This window comes from Parasteatoda tepidariorum, chromosome X2, assembly GCF_043381705.1.
Source record: "Parasteatoda tepidariorum isolate YZ-2023 chromosome X2, CAS_Ptep_4.0, whole genome shotgun sequence".
NCBI classification, from domain to species: domain Eukaryota; kingdom Metazoa; phylum Arthropoda; class Arachnida; order Araneae; family Theridiidae; genus Parasteatoda; species Parasteatoda tepidariorum.
The window spans coordinates 26,548,932-26,568,745 of NC_092215.1; the positions used below are offsets into that span (position 1 = coordinate 26,548,932).

The 19,814-nt window shown below is 30.3% G+C and overlaps 1 protein-coding gene across 2 annotated transcripts in view; it reads left to right on the plus strand.

Annotated features, from left to right (window-relative positions):
- The window catches only part of LOC107455117 (DNA ligase 1), a 340,752-nt gene that overhangs the window by 245,531 nt on the left and 75,407 nt on the right, over positions 1–19,814 (plus strand). The window lies entirely within an intron of this gene.

The window sequence follows — 19,814 nt, forward strand, 5'->3', positions numbered from 1 at the left end:
TATTAATCGACTTTTAAATACATATCTGTTATTCCATTGTATTTATTGTTCTGCAATGATCACTTTTGATGTTTTCAATGTTTATTATTTACAGTGAAAGTAAGATCTAATAAATGCTTTTAGAATATTTATCACAACCTATAAATTCTTATCTTTACATAACTATCAATCATTTTATCATATATTAGCTTTATTCTTATAAGTGTAAAATAAATTTGTTCTGTAAAACATAACTCGCTTGAATCTCACTAATTGATTTTATTTTTTCTTCCTTTCCAATCTGATTTTAAATACCAATTTTTTCACTCAGTAGCATTAATAATTGCAATCATTTTGTAATTTTGATGCTTTTTCTTATCACATGTAATGTATGCATTTTGTCTCATAAACTTAGCATGTATGCTTTCAAATTTTTTTCTTTTTTTTTAAAAAATTTTGAATTTTTTTTAGTCATAATTTTTTAAATTGTAGCTAAATTAAATAGAAGTTAATGTATAATGTATGCAAGAAAAAACTATTTTAGCACTAAGCAATTTATGAATTTTCTTTTTTTTAAAAAAAAAAAAAAAAAAAAATAATTTGAAATACGGCACTTGAGCGAAAAATTACCTTTGAGAAAAATCAAACATGAGCATCAAAATTTCTAAAAGCTAGTGTAAAATGCGATAATTTCTGTGAATTGTTACTTTGCATTAATTAACGAGATCACTGAAAAGCTTTAAATTTTTCAAATGAGCCTTATTAAATACAGAGTTTTTAGCATTTATATGATTAATAGTGAATATTGCTCTGTGGTGCAAAACAATACTTAATTGATGTCTAACAACTTTTTAAATTATTACAACATTCAAAAGAGACTTTTTTTTCACTGGACTTCAAACACATTTGGACTATCAAAATGCTGGTAAAAATTTGATTTTTTAAAGAGAAAAGTTTTGTATCTTCATTTTCAAAATCAAATGAACTGTACATAATATGTAAGTAAATGTGTATAACTTAGACTGTTAGTATTTTTTTATAACACATGATATTCAATACATTTCTTTGTTTAAAAGTGTAAATATGTCATAACATATAGATAAAAAAAGTTACGCTATAGTCTGTACAGTACTTTACCTACTTCGGACCCATTCTAAGTACGCGACGCAGCCAGTTCCTTCTTCTTTTAAGAATTTTCTTTTCTATTGTCTTTTACTTTTTTTCAAAATATTTTTGTTTTATCTTGTATGGTCAAAAATTTGTTTTGAAAAGTTTCTAATTTTTGTTTTTCTATTGCCCTCATTCACGTCTCTGAACCATAAAGTAGAACTGCTCTGGTAACTATTTTTGCATTTATTTCAATATTTGGTGCTCTCCAGAATTTATGCCGTCCTTCAAAACATGTTCTTGCGTTAATTATTCTCTGCCTTCACCACTGCAGCCTCATTTATCATCAACTGAACCTAAATAGTCAAATGATTCTATGTCCTCTGTTTCTAGATTTCAAATTTTTTATTATTTTTCATTCATTCTTATTACTTTAATTTTCTTTTTTGTTCATATATAAATCTACATTATTTCGAAATTTATTAAAAGTGTTTTAAGCTGATGTTTAGATGCTAAAATTACAATACAGTAGAGAACCATTTATCCGGTATCCAGGTAACCGGGAAACCAGAAAACCGGGAAAAATTTTGCTCGATTTTCCCGCCGTTTTAAACTAGAACGAAAAAAGCGGAAATTGGACTCATCCTTGAAGTTGAGTAGAGGAAAATGTAAGGAAGGGGAAAAAATTTTTCCCCGTTCACCCATAGAAACGTCATTTCCTCCGTGACCTTGAAGGCAGGGAAGGGAGGAATGTTTTATTTTTTCCTTTAGGCCGTCAATCAAACTCAAGGGTGTGGCATGCTGATTTCGTTTTCTGCTTGATTTACGAGGGGGGTGGGGAAAATGCATTGCATGCATATCAGTGAACAGAAAAAGAAAAGAGAAAAATATATTTATTTGACATCGACTAATAAAAATAAAATCTTTTTCTTTTGAATAAATTCTCATTCTTTGGAAGTGCGGTATCAATTGCAAGTTTTTCTTGGTGTGGAATCACATCTGCTGTAATTAAAAATCTTGTTTTTATCAAAAAAAAAAATAAAATAAAAGGAGAATTGTTTATTAATTTAAACATAGGATTATTTTATGAAGCAGATTGCAGTTTTGTTTTTCTGATTCCACTACGTTTGATTTTTTTTCTTTTCGCGATAAATTTCGCACTCAATAAATTAATTCCTTTTATTCAATAAATTTTATCATTAGGTTTTTTTTTTTGAATTCCGTTGATCTTGCCTTGTTCCGGGTTTTAATATTTATGCTAGTGCCTTTTTTAACTATCGTTTCGGTTCGATAATTTTCAAGTGTTTTTATTTAGATTAATAAGTTTTCCTTTTATTTTATCGTTTCCCCCCGTATAATTAGGTATGAAATATATTGCGTTATTTAATCATTGGTTTTGTTTATATTATTTAATTTAGGAATTGTAATTATTTTTAAAAAATAAATATGAGAATTTTGTATTTTTTAAACTTGATTTTCTTGTCTAAACTTGCAAATTTTTTTATTCTTTTAAATGTTATATTTCTACCATTTTTTTTTTCTTTTTAAAGTTAGGAGTACCTTTCTTTTTTCTCTTACTTTATGCATTACACTTTTTCCTTGTACTTCAGGTTCGATAAAACATCGATTATCGACACTTTTTGGTCGATCCTGAAAACCGGGAAATTCAGATATCCGGGATAGCGATGGTCCCGAGCATCCCGGATAATGGGTTCTCTACTGTACCTTGACCCAGTCTCTTGCCAAAAAGAAATCGGTGAACTGTTCATTCATTTCAATTTATTGAACTTGAATATGAGATTTTCTGAGGTACCTGCCCGCGAATGCGGGCACCTTACTTCTTCATCTGTAATGAGCCCTAAGGCAACGATGACTATTGGCATTTAAAAAAAATAGTATTTTCCACAGGGGGGGGGGGNGGGGGGGGGGGGGCTGTGGACGTCTTGGGAAAACAGGTTGGGCTTGAGGGAGATCTCTGTCTCTAAGGCTTGTCTGGTAGCAGAGATTGAAGTAGATTCTGGAGATCTGGATTCTTGAGTAACTCTTGCATTTCCTTGAATAACAACAGGAATCTGTTGGCTTTGCTGGGCTGGATGGATCCTCCTCTGGGTCTTCTTTTGGGTCTTGCATCACAGCCCGAAAAACAAGCTGGGTGCTCACCTAGGCAGTTTACACGCTTAGCAGGCTCGCTTGTTGGTTTTGTACATGTGTACGTGAAGTGTGCATTGGCACACTTCATACAAGCAGGCTCAGCAGTGCAAGTCTTTTGTGTGTGTGTCCAAATTGTTGACATCGGTAGCACTGTATTTCGTGTCGCCCGCCACGAAATCTCTCAATCTTAACAGGAGTATCTAAAAGTGTCTTGATATTGAAGATATCACTGTGATTTCCACTATCTGGCAAGATGACTAGGTAGAGGGGGAGCTTAAGTTTCTGGCCCCTCCTCTTCCTTAGCTGTTCAATTTTGATTGGCCGTTGCTCTAAATCTGTAAGTTCTTTCTCGAGATCGGGGATTTCGATGTCTGAGCTAAGACCTTGGATGAGGGTTTTCAGATTTCTACGGGTGGGTAGAATTTCCATCGGCTTGCTATTTTCTACTGGAGTCTCGATGATAGCCGGGGCTGCAGTACTAGTAGAATCTGATGGTGAAACTTCCACTGTGGGTGTGGGGGCGATCTTTTTCTCCAGGCGAGGGGGTTCGCTATCTTATTCTGGCTCTGTGCATTTTTGTGTCGCCGTGTTGACACTGCACTTCTTTCTTTTCATCTTCTTTTTGCTATATTTTGAAGTGGTCGAGTCAGTCTCTAGGATGGAAGTAGAGATTGGCTTATCGATGTTGTCAGTAGCTTCCACTGGGGTTGGCTCATCTGGGATTGTTGGAATATCAACTGGAGTTGTTGTCTGAAAAACTGTTGAGTCCTCTGCTGATTCTATGCAGACATCAGTTTTAGGGGTTATCTCAGGCTCTGATGTCTCCGTTTCAGGGTCAGGACTGGTGGGAGGTGAGGCATTTTGGGAGTCTCGAGATGCTTTTAAGATCCACATTTCCTCATAACGGAATTTCAGTCTGTAGCAGTTTTCAATATATGCCTTTCCGCTTGCTCTTTCAATCTCAGCATCGATGTCTGTTGCATACATTTCGGCTTTTTTGAAGTCGAGTTATATCCTTTGCATGTTGTCGGCGATATGCTTCTTCGTTTCTTTCCTGATCGCATCAATATCTACATGAGTTTCTGGAACATGGTTGGGTCGGAAGACCTTCCCTCCACGGCCGCATCGGTACATTGACATGGTAGCTCCGAGCTCAGTCACAACACAATGTCCAATCAAAATCCAATGCTCGAATGTGATTTGTTGCTATCATACATTATTTATATATTTCTGGGGCTTTTTGTTAGTTGATAAAATTTCCTCTTTCTTCCGAGTCTGTTTAAATTCAATAAAATGTAAGTATAAAGATGTATTAAATTCCTAAATTTGTTCAATAATATTTCTGAGTGTGAAAATGTGTTGAATCTTCCACTATGAAACCCTGATTGTTCCTCTCTTAGTATTCCATAAACTTAATTTTTTTAATCTATTTATTAGTATTCTTTTAAAAACAATTTCCTGGAGTTCTATTTCGAGTAAGCCGAGCCCGTCGTGCATTGATTTTTTTAAGTAACTCTTTCTATATTCTTTCACAAAGATTTCAGTTCTTTCAGTCTATATTTCTCACATAACACAAAGACAGGCACGAAGCCATGTGGAACATAAACAAACTAATTAGGCATCGAAGTTGCCTGGTAAGCAAAACAAAAATATGTCACGGTTACAATAAAAGGCACAACCAAATAACAAATCTAAGTTAAGTAAACCTGTAAGCTAGTCTTTTCTTATTCTTTTTCTCAACACTTTATCTATTACTTCATTGTAAATATTTCTGAAATGTTCTTATGTATATTCTGCATCATCATCACTACCTTAAAAATTTGAAAAAAATATAAGAAACAGAGTATGCTTGTTGATTTTAGCAGGGATGAGATTTTTCCGCTTTTTAGCTGATTTCCGCTTTTTTCACTTCTATCTCATGAATTTCAGCTTTTTTATCAAAAATTCAGATTTTCTAAAAATTTCACTTTTTTTTATAAGTATTCCGCTTTTTCAGAAAATTCACCCATTTTCAAAGAGAAACAGAAAATTCAAACTACATAGCTACCAATCCTTTCTCATTTTTACTTATTTTAGCTATTTTCTCCCCTTTTACTCGCAGCAGATAAGATTTTCCGAATTTTTTACCCGCCCTCCAGATAGATCCGATTTTTGTAGTTCAAACGACGCTGTTTCTGACAAGCCTTTTAGAGGTCCCAAGCCTGGAGTCNATGAAAATATATAGTCTTAAAAAATAATAACCCGCATAATTTCTACTAAAATTTTTATTTTTGTCTGTATTATTTTGTAAATTCACTTTGTCTGAGCTCAAGGGGGGGGGGTTAACCCCCCCCCTTGCGTACGCCTCTGAAGGGGCCCCCATCACTTACTTGCTGAGTTTCTCCCAAAACTGCCTCACTTATAGTGATCAGTTTTCTTTTCTTTTTTCTACAAATTTCAGTTTATTTTTATTCAGAACTCCCTTTTTAAATTGAAAAATCTTTTAATTATCAATAATAAAAGATTTTTATTTTAAATAATAATAAACAAGATAATAAAAGATACTTGTTTATTATTATTTAAAATAAAAAATTAAAATTAATAATAATAAAAATTCATTTAATGCCAATCATAAATGGAAAATATTGCAGATCATTTATAATTATTAGTGTAATAAAATGTTTGTATTTTAATAACAATAAAAATTCCTAAAATTTCTTATATGAGAAATATTTAAAATATTATGTAACAGCTATCATGAAATTTATATTATTTCGTAAAACATACTGGATTTTTTCCTGTCTTAGTTGGCAAGTATGTATATGTTTGTTTAAGAATACTTCCTATAAATCCTATATTTTTTACAGAAAATGTAGGAAAGCTTTCTATATTTCCTATAAAACATAAATATATATATATACATACTGCTAATTTTCTATTACAAACGATCGGTGATTTTTATGATAAATTAACAGGTTGAAAAAGAACCGTATTTTCAGAATTCCCCCAGATTATATAACTGACTGATAAGTGCTAATGATGATGTTCTTGAAAATGTTGGTAAAGGATATTGGAACAGCGCTTTTGATTTTAAAGAGGACTGGGCAATACATCGATGTATCGCGAAATATCGATTTAACGCATATATCGGTAGGCCGATGTAGTGACTTTGGTTTTAGGCGATGCGAAATTTGATTTAAACAGCTGGAATAAGGCTACAATCGCGGTTTAACTATTTAATATGCAAGGATCTTTGACTAGGCTAGCGCTGTTACCGCACTGACGAAGACGCAGGGGCGTACGCAGTATTTTTTCAAGGGGGGTGTTCATAATTTTCTGAAACTGCTAAAAGAAATTCAAGTCTGTAATAAAGCACTATTATTTCCCTAATTTAGACAGCTGGGCAATTTTGACTTTTTGACAACATTTAACCAACATTGTTTAGTTAAATTTTGATTTGATTTTTTAAGTTTAAGAACATAATGTAATATCTTCTGAAAAAAGTTCAATGTCATATGGTAACACTTTGAGGGCTAATTTCACATTCATCAGATTTTGTTATGCTAGAAACGTTTTCTTCAACGGAAGTATCACATTTCTGTACAACAGAAAAACTTACATTGGTGCTATATGCTGTCACCTCACCAATTTCAGGTCGTTATTTTTTCTCAAAGTAATTAAAAATTGTTAAATTCTTGCCTTCTGACATCCTAGAGGTCCAAGAACAGCAAATATATATATATATATATATCACGTGATTTTGGTTTCAAAAGTACATGTAACATGTACAAGTAAATGTTTTTTCTGTATTCTGAGAAATACCATGAAAAAAAAAGTAGGCACAAGGCTCATAAAAATATATAGTCTTACAAAATAATAGCTCGCATAATTTCTACTAAAATTTTTATTTTTGCCATTTTGTCTGAGCTCAAGGGGGGTGTTTAAACCCCTCCCTTGCGTACGCCACTGCGAAGACGATTTTAATTTCATCTTGCTGCAGAGATGTAGATATAGCGTTTTGCTATAAAGATGATGTTAGTTTCGTGATGTTGAATGACGAAGAGCGAATTGAATCCCAGTTTCGTGCGAGGATCAGCGTTGTTATGTATGTTCATTTTTGTCTTTTAGATTTTACGTTTTTTGAAGATTATTTTCAATGGGACTCAAGTCATTTTGCAATTGTTGTGCATTTTATTTTGTCAGAAATAATTGTCAGGTTCTTTATAAATTATTTTCAGTCAGACTTATCATCAGATATACCATTTTTTTTTCTGTCTGGGTTTAACGATTATTGTCAATTATTTTTAGTAGACCTACGGTTACTTTGCGATTGCTGCACAATCGCTGTTATCTTAAATTTTCGTTCTGAGCTCAATAGATCAATGAAACGAAAATATAAATAAAATAAAAAAAGATTTTCATTGATTTTTTTCCATTATTGTTTTTCTTTTTAAGCGATACAATTTAATAGGGGTATTTCGTATTTAACTTAGTTATAAAAAGTTCGTTTTTTTTTAAATCTATTAAATGTAGGTATAATAATTTAATTATTGTTAAACCAATAAATGTCCAATCGTTTTTAACTATAAAAAAATTAAAACAAAGCTTACATTTATTTGGTTTGCTTTTATTTTTGAGAAAATTAAAACGAAGTTTAAAAAATTTGGCTATTAAAAGAAAAAAAAACAAATATTTTTTTTTTAATTAAATAAAGAGTTTAATAATGTTTTGTCGCTTTTTTAATAATTTGACATTAGTACTTAAAAGTTTTTTTTTTTTTTTTAAAATTCTTTCAATATTTGTTTGTTTTATAATTTGTTAGATAGTCAGTATCATTTTTAAACAAATAAATCCTTAGTCGATTTTATTTTCAAAGAAAATAATAATAAAAAAGTATTTCTTAAGTACAGAATTTGACTATTAGTTAATACTACCTTTTATTATTTTAAATAATTAAATAAAGGGTTTAATGATGCTTCAAAAGCATGTTTTTTTTTTTCCAACAAATAATTTTAAAAAAATGTTTTTTTCTAAAGCGAACATTTCTTTGGTTTGTTTTCCACTTTCTTTTTTTTTTATTTTTCTTTTAATTTTCATTGCCTGTATGTAAAATATTTTGTTACAGTATTATAATTTTTAAAACAATAAATCTTAAATTATTTTTAATTCAAGAAAAATGAAATAAAGCTTGGGGTCATAGTGGAATATGTTTAGAATTAATATTTTCTTTCGTAATAGATTTATTCCTTTTTATTAATTTTTGATTGATTGAAAGATTTCCCATAGGTAATTTTTGAACATATGCTAAATCGCGATACATCACTTTAACGCGATGTCTCACTGACGATGTATCACAATTTAAAATTTCTGACATTACCCAGTCCTAGTCATAGTATTTTTCAATTGAACTATAATTTTAATTATTTGGCTACTATTTTTGTTCCTGTTCAGGCAACTATTTTCATTGCTTTAGGCAACTATTTTCATGCATGAGGCTACTAAAAGCAACTATTTTGGTTCATTTTTTACTGTGGCAACCCTGTTAGTCTGTATAACAGATCAAAATATTTTTTTAAAAATAGCCTATGTAGATTAACATGTAAAAAATATCAATTATGAAATTGAAAATTTAATTTAGAAGAAAGGTATGGTAAGAGATATAAAGGATTAAAATGGCTAGAACAGGTAGAACAAAACAGATTTGCAAAATGAAATCACAAAAAAAAGATTTTATAACAAAAAACATAAAATATTATTAGAAATAAATTATGACAGTGTATTTGAATCTGTAGTACTTAATTACAAAAACAATGTCTTATAGTAATTTATGCAAATGCCTTGATACAAATATTATGAAAATAGAATAGAAATATATTATAATTAAGTACTGAAAATAAGCAAAACAAAAATTTTATTTCATCGATTTTTTTTTCTTCTTCTAAATTTTGAAATGACAAAATAAATTCTGGTGCTTAAGCAGACACTTTCTTTTACAGTGATATAAAATAATTTGATTTACACCTTTATTAAAAAAAGGACAATCTGAACTGATCTATGTACAACTTTTTTACCAATGTCAGGTGAGTATAATTTATTTTTTCAAGACCCAGAACTTTAATTAGAACATTAAAATGAAAAGTTTTGAAAATTATGTTTTAGGAGTAAAAAATAGTGGGATTTTCATTACCATCACTTTTTATGGAGGGGGGCTATATTTAATAACAACTTTGAATTAAAACAAAAACTGACATAAATTTTCATTTTGTTCATTATTTGCATTCTTAAAAATTCAAAAGCTTAAGATTTTTAAAATATCATTTAAAAAGTGTTGGAATATATTACACTTCAAATATTAATGTAATTTTGTTCAATGAAATAATACCATACATCAATATATTTACATAATATTTATGAATCAATATATTTACAACCTAATTTTTAATTCCCTAAAGGCAATAAAATTAAATCTCTCATTTTTCTCAATCAACTCATTTAAATTGTGATTCAGTTAAAAAGATATTACAGAGATACTACAAAGAAACTCACAAAGCTAAGGAAGAAAAATCAAAGTTTTTTTTTTGTTTTGTTTAACTTTAATTTTATTGTCTTGTAGTCTTTTTCCTTCAAAAGAAATTCTATGTTTTTTGAATTAGTCACTTTTTAGAATGAAGTTTCACAAATATGCAACCTATAAAGTCATTTCATTCAATTGATATGCACAACAATTTGTTCTAAGCCGTACTCTTTCATCAACAATAGTTACAGTTATAGATGTAAAATACTTATAACTCGGGGGAAATTAACCAGGTAAATACCCACAATTCATAAATACCTTGGTATTTGTCAATTTTATTGAAAATTTGATTGTTATGTTTTTACTCTGAGATTTTACAAAATTATGTATATTTAGGGCACTATTAAATTTTGCTTACATTGTCATTAATTAATTCATTCTTTACCTTGTAGAAAAATTTATTCAATTGAACGTGTAAATTATTGAAATCGTAATTTTTTAATTTTCTTTATTTTAACCTTCCCTAAATTCTCATTTCCAATCATAATTCCCAGTATTTGTGGTTTTAAAAGTAGCATTTTAAAAAAGAAAATTTTGCCAGAAATATATTTTTCAGATGCAAAACATTATTCAGGTTTTAAGTCATTTATTTTAAAAATGTTTATCACACAAAATTTTTTCTGCATATGAATAATACATAATTCCATATTTGATCTATATTTAGTTGTGGTGTGTTTAGTTGGCTGTACTTTTTTTCGAATTTTTATATTATTATTACTAATGGGTTAGAAGCTTCATATTAATTATGATATTCGAAATAGTATAAAATGTATGCTAGCTTGAATGTTTCAATATTTTTGCACACACTAAGTTTTAATGAGATTGGGATTGGGAACTGCTTTGGAGGCAACTTTTCCCTATTTAAAATTGCATGTTTAACTTATTAAGTAAGGAATTTATATATTTTATTTATTAAGTTAAATTACGTAATAAATGAAATACATATTTAGTTTCATCATTTTATTCCTAATCTTTGAGAGAACTGAAATTTAATAGCTCTTACATAAATGAAAGAGTATTTAGTAATTTTTTTTCGTTAGTTATATGCACAACATTGATTGTTTTTTAATGAAAAAAATTTTTTTTTATAAATTAAATGCTATAAACTTTATTAAATCCCCTCTGCAGAGGATCAAAATTGCGATGCGGATCATGGATGTTTCCCAGACCGTCGCCAATAGCCCATTGTGCAACTCTAGTGCGACGTAAATAAAATACCTATCTACCTAAACTTTATTAAATAAATAACGCCAAGAAACTGACGCAGTAAGATATATTATAGATATACTTTATTTAAAAATTTCATTGATTTCAAAAATATGCAGATGGAAATAAAAGTGTTTAAAGTGCTCAAAAATAAGCGCTCATTCTTAAGACTTGTCAGACGTGAGACGTAAATGAGAAGAAACGAAAGTGATTTGAAATATAAAACGTAAAACTGCCAACGAAAGATGGAAAATAAAGGTGAGAAACAAACTAGAAAAACCGTAGTAGCCGAACAAAAAAAGCTATGAAGATTTGCCCTATAAAATAAAATATTAAGATGCATATAACAAAAGCTCGCAAATAAATAATAATTAATTGAAATAAATTTTAATTGCATTAAATATCTTTCACTTTTATCGGTAAAGGTATAGAATAATGCTTGATAGATTTAGCATTCATAAAGTTTATCTTCCTAATGTTAACACAGGCGGGCATTGAGAAAAAAAAAGTTTATCTTCCCTATTTTTTTTAAATATTAACATTAGTAGATGAATAAAATTTTATTTACTAAACTGAAATGGCCGGGATAGCCTGGTCGGTAGAGCGCTGGGCCCATGTTCGTGCTTTCGAACCCCGCCGGCCGAAGACTCCCCGTGTAGTAAAGTGACTGATGCACGTTAAATCTATCGAGTCGCAAAAGTTCATGTTCCCATAACAAATCAATACCTCTGGGGGTACTGGATTGGAGATCGATCGTTCTCTGATTCAGGTCAAAATTACGATCTATGAATGGGTGCGACGTATTTTGTGGCAGAATTCGAATTCTTGGTCATAGATGGCGCCACTGGAAAACGAACAATCGCACCCTTCCTGCCGAATCAGGCATACGTCAACAACAACATTAAACTGAAATAAAAACAGTTGAGGTACTTGTTTACATTTTCTTGTTCTAATTAAATTAATATTTGTATTGACAAAATTTCTCTAAAAACTTATGAAATGTTTTTTATTACCAATTAAAAGATATATTTTTAATGCAAAACAAAAGATATTTAAGTTTAAAGAAACATTTTATTTTATATTGTAGATTTAATTAAAAACATGGAACAATATTAGAATAGCATAACAACTAGGAACAATATTAATAATTAATATTTTATAAAAATAGAAAACAATAAATAAGATTTTAAAAGATAAGACTACCTTATGTTTATTTGCTTGAATTGTCTTGTATTTTAAAGATGAGATGTTTAGCTTATAGTTTGAAAATATATCCTTAATATAAAAGTTGAAAATTTTATAATTCAATATTTCTTTTCACTAAAATGAAGTTTTGAAATATCACCATTATGACTGATTTTTAAAATTAAAATTATTTTGAATAGAATAGGATCAATGTAGAAAAAAGAGCTTTCTAAACGAGAATCCAAGAATTTTAAAGTAATTAATTTTTTTAATGTCAAATTTGGTTTAATTGAAATAGCTTTATGAATAAATTTCTAAAACTTTAGATGCGAAATTTATTTTTACGTGTTTTACTTTTATCATGATAAATTTACAAACTCTATGTAAATGAACAAAACCTGTTTAAAACTTGGTTTGAACAAATTTAAAATGATTTTTAAACTTATTCTTTGTGTTCATTTAGGATCTCTTCCTTTTAATCCTATTGCATTGGAAGCAATTATTTCTTCTTGAAAAATGTGCACCCTTTGAATGTAAATATTACAGAGTATAAACCTTTTGTATTACTTTTTTAATGCAACAATGTAGTTTCTCTACTAAGTATTTATAGTATTTTGAAATATTTCTTCTGGTACTGATATATTTAAAACTTAAAGTTTATTTTTAAGATAGTTATTTCATTTTTCAGTGCTATAAGCAAGACAAATCGTTGTGATATGCTTTAAAAAGAACGGAAAGTTATAAAAACCGCGATTTTGGGTATTAGGGTCAACACCTGGGTAAATATGCATTTATAAATACCCTACTCATAGGGTAACACCTATATTACAGTGCAATGTAGTTTTTTTTTCCGGTCATTTCTACATGGTTTTTTAAATGCTGATATTTTAAATATGATGAATTTCGAATCTTGTAGTTGTAATCAATTGAAAGGCACGATTCACCAAGATTTTAAATTCACGTCGTTTTTCGATCGTTTATTCGGCTATTTTACAGTTATTGTTCTGTCGCCTAAATTTTACATAGTTTTTTTAATGCAATTTTCTGACAACATTCGAATTTGCGCAATCATTTTTTGATTCACGAGAATTCTGTAGTAAATTCACTTTCTTTTTTTCCAACCACTACTTCTACGTGATTTTTTTTCTTCAATAGTTTTGATAATTAGCCTATTTGAAGTCACTCCGTCTAACCATTAAGAAAGATAACCATTACATCAAAAGTTATTCACAGAAAAAGTCGAACTTATTTTTACAGAGAGAATGATACTAAGTTTTCCTAATATATTTGCTTACGATCTCCGAGATCTGTGTGTAGAGTGACGTCATGAGGAGGGAAATCATAGCTTCAGCTCTAAGAGCGGAATGAACTAAGCCCTGATCTACACCGGGCTTCCACCGATCATATCCTGGACTGTCTTCTCTGGGAAGATATCAACTCTTTCGGTCTTCGATTTCATTCAGGTCAACGGGTTCACAGATCTGCCCTGACATCGTCAGGCCAGATGAGGATAAGCAACAACATGAAAAAGTAGGATTGACTGAATTTATATATCTACCTGTGTAAACAAAATTTGTATTGTTGAATCCAAATTTGCTTGAGTTTGTATATATATTTTTTTCTCAATACTTTGAGATGCTGGACAAAGTTAAAATCATTTTTTAAAAAACGACCAAGGATATAATATTAATGAGTGAAAAATTAATAGAAGTATGAATAACTCCAAGAAGAAAAAAAATCAGAATTCAGCAATTGGTGCAAAGAGATATACAAGAGTAGCTGGAATTTTCGATTTATTTGTTGTAAAAAATAAATTAATAAATGAAGAAGAAAAATTAGAAAGACAAAACAAGGCGTTGATATAGTATATGGACCATTCTCGTGGAAAGTAAGCTTAATTTTCTAAAAAATTCTTCAAATTACGCTAGGCCATGTCAATTAATCAAAAAATTAGTTCAGTCTTAACATTTTTTTAGAGTGTCCTTGAATGTACAATAATTGTCTCTGTCCCAAGTGGTCATCCCCTTCCCCTAATACCTGCAATCTTGCCGTTTTATTTTTCTTATGCTAAGTATTACAAAACGTGTTAGCTGTATATGATAGCCCAATATTAAACAGATAAGAATCGAGCAAATATCTCATAGCGGATGTTTCTTACATTCACTTTAACACATGTATCTTCTTTTTTATTCTCATTCTTTTTAAAATTCATTTTCTTACTCTAATGCTTTTCTATCGCCCATAATTAGAAATGAAAATAATGCTAACGTTGCCATTAGATTCCCTATAATTGTCGTTGTCCCAAGTAGTCCCGTTTTTGCATTTAGAAGAGCGTCCTACCTAATAAATGATAGCTACTTTACCATTTGATTTTTCTTATACAAAGCGTTTAAGCTTTATATGATGACCCAGAATGAAACACATAAAAATCGAGCAAATATAAATATTCTGATCGACGCAAATGTCTGATAGCGGATGTTTCTTACATTCACTTAACATATGTATCTTCTTTTTTATTCTCATTCTTTTTAGAATTCATCTTCTTTATAAGTATGCTCTTTTTCTCGTTTCCTCTACTGACCCAAAGAAAAAGAACCTACTTTTTCATCATTCTTTTCATTTTAAATTGCATGAGCAACAGTCCGTTCTTCGTTTATTCTCACTTTGGCGATGCCTCCCTTCATTTTTGGCGATAGATGATATACAAGAAGAATGCGAACCTTTTCAAAATTTTGGTTCGAAGAAATAAGGAATTGTTCGGATGAGTTTTGAAGCGGCTTGAAAGTAGATATTTTCCTGAAAGTTTCAAGGACACATTAAATTAAAACTAAGATCATCTGATCTAATGGAGAATCAAACGAAATCGGGATAACCGATTATACGGAGTACTGAAAAATACCGTAAAAATTTTTTTTTCTCTGAAAGAATCTGTTTTGGTGCACAAAAATATTAACTACACGACTGTTAAAATGCTACCATGAGTGGACACACAGTGATATGAGAATAAACGATCATCGAAGGTGATAAATTATATAAAGGAATGAATTTAAGATGAAGCACTTTTGTGGCAGAATTTGAAAAGCAATAGATTGAGAATCGTTTTAAATGGAGTTTAGAGGGAGTGCGTTATAAGAATTAGGGTCATTTGAGTGGAGCTCGTAAATTTTAGATTACGCGTATTTAAAAAAAAAATAGCATTGACGTTTTACCCTAAAACGCTTTTTATATAGTTCCATGTTCTACTTAAACCATGAAAAACTATAAATTCATATTTATTGAAGTCTAATGTTAAACGATATCCCCCTAAAATTGTGGTTCCTAATTCCGAACCTATTTAGAAGAGAACGGAGTATAATAGAAAATCAGGTTTATAGTAAGAAAAAAAAGGTAAGGGTTTAGAGAATTTAAATTGATTTATTGAAATTACATACATTTGCTGACTTGTGTGCTCAATATATAGGCTTGTAAGTCATTGTCAAGTAGAAAATACAGATAGAACAATTCAGAGAAAGACATCATGAATACATCCAGGGTTACGGCGGGATTCGAACCCGCTACCTCCACGCTTAACAGAGCGTTCAACCGGCGATACCGCTCGGCCAGGGAGGCCCCTTAGAGAATTTAAATCATATCTTCTCGAATGCGGAAGCCAGTCTGGATGTATGTTTGCTAATAACTCTAGTACGGGAACAACGATTTGGATCGCTTTTTTTTTTTCAGTAGTTCGAAAATTATCTCTTCCTAGTGATCCGGGTACAGTATTGAAAATCTGAAATTTCATTGATGAAAACAATTGTTATAAATTAAAACTTGCGCTGTTGTGGAAACAGCAACTTTACAAAATGGTTAAAAAATAGAAGTTGACACCACTCTAAAAAGTTAACTATCATTAAAGCTCGTGGTTTAAGTTGTGCAGAAGTAAAGCGTACAGGAAATATCTATGCAGGCTAACATTTATCAAAAATTGCAGAAATATTAAATCTCACCTTCAGTGGTGATGTTAAGCGGAAATATTCGTATTCGTCCAAACGGCATTTCCATATCAAGGCTTTTAAATTTATCAAATTCTAAAATATTTTAATACCGACTACTAATAATAAAAGTACCAACTACTAATAATTAATAGTTCACATATTTTTTAATCGAGAATTTTGAACTCTCAAACTTAAAAGAATCGATTATTGGTACCCTGGCAATGCATCGGATCAATGCACCAGACGTACATAAGTTATGTATTTGAGTATACACATTTAAGATTTAGTTCAGTTAAGTCTCGACCGATTCTCAATATTAAGTGAAGGAAGGTTTTCAATATCAAAAATCTTTCGTCTAAAACAATTAAATAAAAAAAGTTCAATTACTTTAAAATGTATTGTTTACTTTTTTAAATTTTTGTTCTCTTTTAACATAAATAAATTTATAATAGTTAAAAGTTCGTTTCGTTTTGGCGGAAAACTCCTTACACATAAAATACATTGGCACGCAGAATTAATGATAGCATAATACTAAAGCAGGTATCTCCAAACATTTCAGGATCAAGGGAGATAAATCCAAAGGATCTAGAGGGCGTTATTTAAAGGAAAGGGGGCATTTCCATCTACCACCTTAACTTCAGGATTTTATGAAAAAGTGCGCATTTTTACTTACGGTTTACCTTTTAGGATTTATCCTCCTGCTTCTACCCACCTCATAAAGTAGTTTTAATATTTGGCCTCATTTACCCACTCGTTCTCCCCTCATACCGACATAGTGCGGTTGTTGAACATATCTCAAAATGTGTGTTTTAAAAAAATCGACACAGCCTAAAATGCGTATTTAAGAAAGTGGACATAGTACGAAAAGGATCAGAAATGTCCCTCCCGGGCAGATAGTTGGAGACCTTGCAACCACTACTGGTACAAATGTTCCAACCAAAACCATCTCATGGTGATAAAATCAAGTTGGTTTGCATGCCTATTCGAAGCATCACATTTTAACTAGGCCATCGTCGAGATTATGTTGGTGTAATTAGGAACGGTCCAGAGTGATGTTCTCTGATAAATCCCTATTCACCTTTACAAGTGATTCTAGTTACCAGTTAGTGTGGAAAGAGAAGGAAACACGTTGTGCACAATAATCTCATGTAGCACAAAATCATCCTATGGATGTCCACTAGACGCCATCGCAAACATCTACGAAAGTCCATGTATTGCCCGGTGGACGTCCTACAATTGTCCACCCATCATAGCTTTTACGTGAACGAGATATGGATAATTTCATCCATAGTTTATCAAGGCCTGGACGACTCACAGACAGATTCCTGATTTGCTGGAAGACGTATAACGAACATGCCTTTTGTATATCGTTCATATACGAACTCTGCAATTTAGTATTTCGCATATTTATGCCCTCAATAAGTGTAAGAGTGTGAAAACTAAATTAAAAATTTTAAATATTTTTTTAAACTTTTCAGTTATACTAATTTTGTTTTTTTCATATAAAACTTTAATGAAATCTAATGTTTAAGATGATTAATAAAATTCTTTAGGCTCATAACTACTCAGCCAATGAAAAGAAAATTGTCCCAATTACTAGATTTTTGTAATCAAAATGTGCTTTTAAAGCATTAATGTGTTGCAATTAGAATTCACATTTTTTTAAATCATGAATTATCTTTTAGTTAATAATATGAACTTAAAAATAATTATTTAGAGTTAGAATTATTCAATAAAAATCGATTATATATTTATTAATTGGCTATTTGATTTAATGAGTAAATACATAGACATAAAAATTTTTATCATAAGGTCAATTATCTAGACTGAATTTAATAGGATGAATAATTTAATATAATTAATAATAATTTAATATAACTTAATAATAATTTAATACTCTGGTTAAATCTGATGTCTCCAACACAATTAATTTAGTCTTTAACAATTAATTAATTTAGTCATAGAGCCTTCTCAGCGATTTTCTTTGATTGCAGTCTTTTTGAAGGATAAGAGAAAGTAGTTCTCTTACATAAACTTGAATCAATAGCTCCTCTTTTTTAAGTTGGCCTATAACTTTTTCATAGCACAATATCCACCTGGAGGAAAACTTTTAAATAACTCCTTAGCAATGCTTCCTTTCACCATGGCTTGCGATATTTACGAACATTCATCATGATTATCCACAATGGGATCTTTATCAATTATTTGAAATTGTTCCCAAAAACCTTACCAGTTTTTGATATTTTCATTAAAAACTGGAAGTTGAATTTTAGGCTAACGTACTTCTTGACAAAGCATTCTCGTTAAATACAGAATCTTCTTTCGCAAAACTTGCAAATTTTATAAGTTTCTGTTCTAAAAGACGCAACGATCAATATGTGTTTCTGATTCATCAGCAATAAAATTTTCTCTGGTTTTCATTTCAGTGTCTATCAGTAAGATCGCTTCTTATTCAGTGACTTCAAGTTTAATTAACTTGTCATCACTACATAAATTAGACTTTTATACCTCAAAATCATTGCAAGCATTAGAGAATAATCTCCGACACTGCGTTAGAGTTTCTTTAACTCGTCAATATTTTCAAAACCCATATTCTGAAAAAAGAAATTTTTCACTCTGATAAATCATTTAAAAATGTAGGCAACTCAATGGTAGATTTGGCAGTCCCGCTGCGGACGCCAGATATTCATAAATCACATAATACTTTATTTGACGACAAATACAGAATATAGACGAATAGATCATAGACTTTTAACACATCCATGAAAATAACTCAATAAAATGGTATATTAGCTCAAATGATGCTTCATATATGAATTATAATTATAAATTACTCATTTACCGCATTAAAATTAAACACTTGGACTAAGTAGTATAATTACCTACTCTCAACATTGAAGATTTCAGAACACCAAAAACAATCGTTGCTATGGAAACAATGACAAAAAATGAACTTAAAGCGGATCGTTTGCACTTATGTGAAAAGTAAATATTGTTTATGCTCACCTAGGAAAAAAATCGTAATTTTCAACGTCAACTTTCATTCTTAATTTTATAATTGGGTATAATATGAAAAAAACACAACTACTTCCACTTACTAGGAATAACATTTACCTTTTAGTTTAATTAATAAGCTGAGTTTTAAATATGTTTACTAAATTCATAAACTTAGTTAAAACAACAAAATAAATTATTTCAAAAGGATCTAGACCAGTGTTTCTCAACGGGGGCGTTGGGAGTATGCTGAGGGGCGGTGGACTTGTTTTGGGCGTCAGGGGGGCGTTAGGTATGTTTTGGGCGGTAGGGGGCGATGAGCATGTTATGTTATTCAAATTTAATTTTAATACTCCCAAATAAAATTATTAAATTAAGAATCATTTAGTAAATAAAATTAATCTAAAATTAATGATAAAGAAAACAAAGATTAAATTAATATAATAAATTTAGATTATCTGATACAACATTAGTACCAGCAGTAAAACGAACTTATGCAATACATATTCTCCGATCCGAATCAGCACAGCGCACAGGCAATTACTGTAAATATCTCTGTTCAAGTTTCTATTTTCTCTAATCATGGTAATATTATTGTAGAGCTACCACAACGACTGCTTATATTCAAAATGTTTTTAACTCATTGTTGTAATTTCATGATGAAT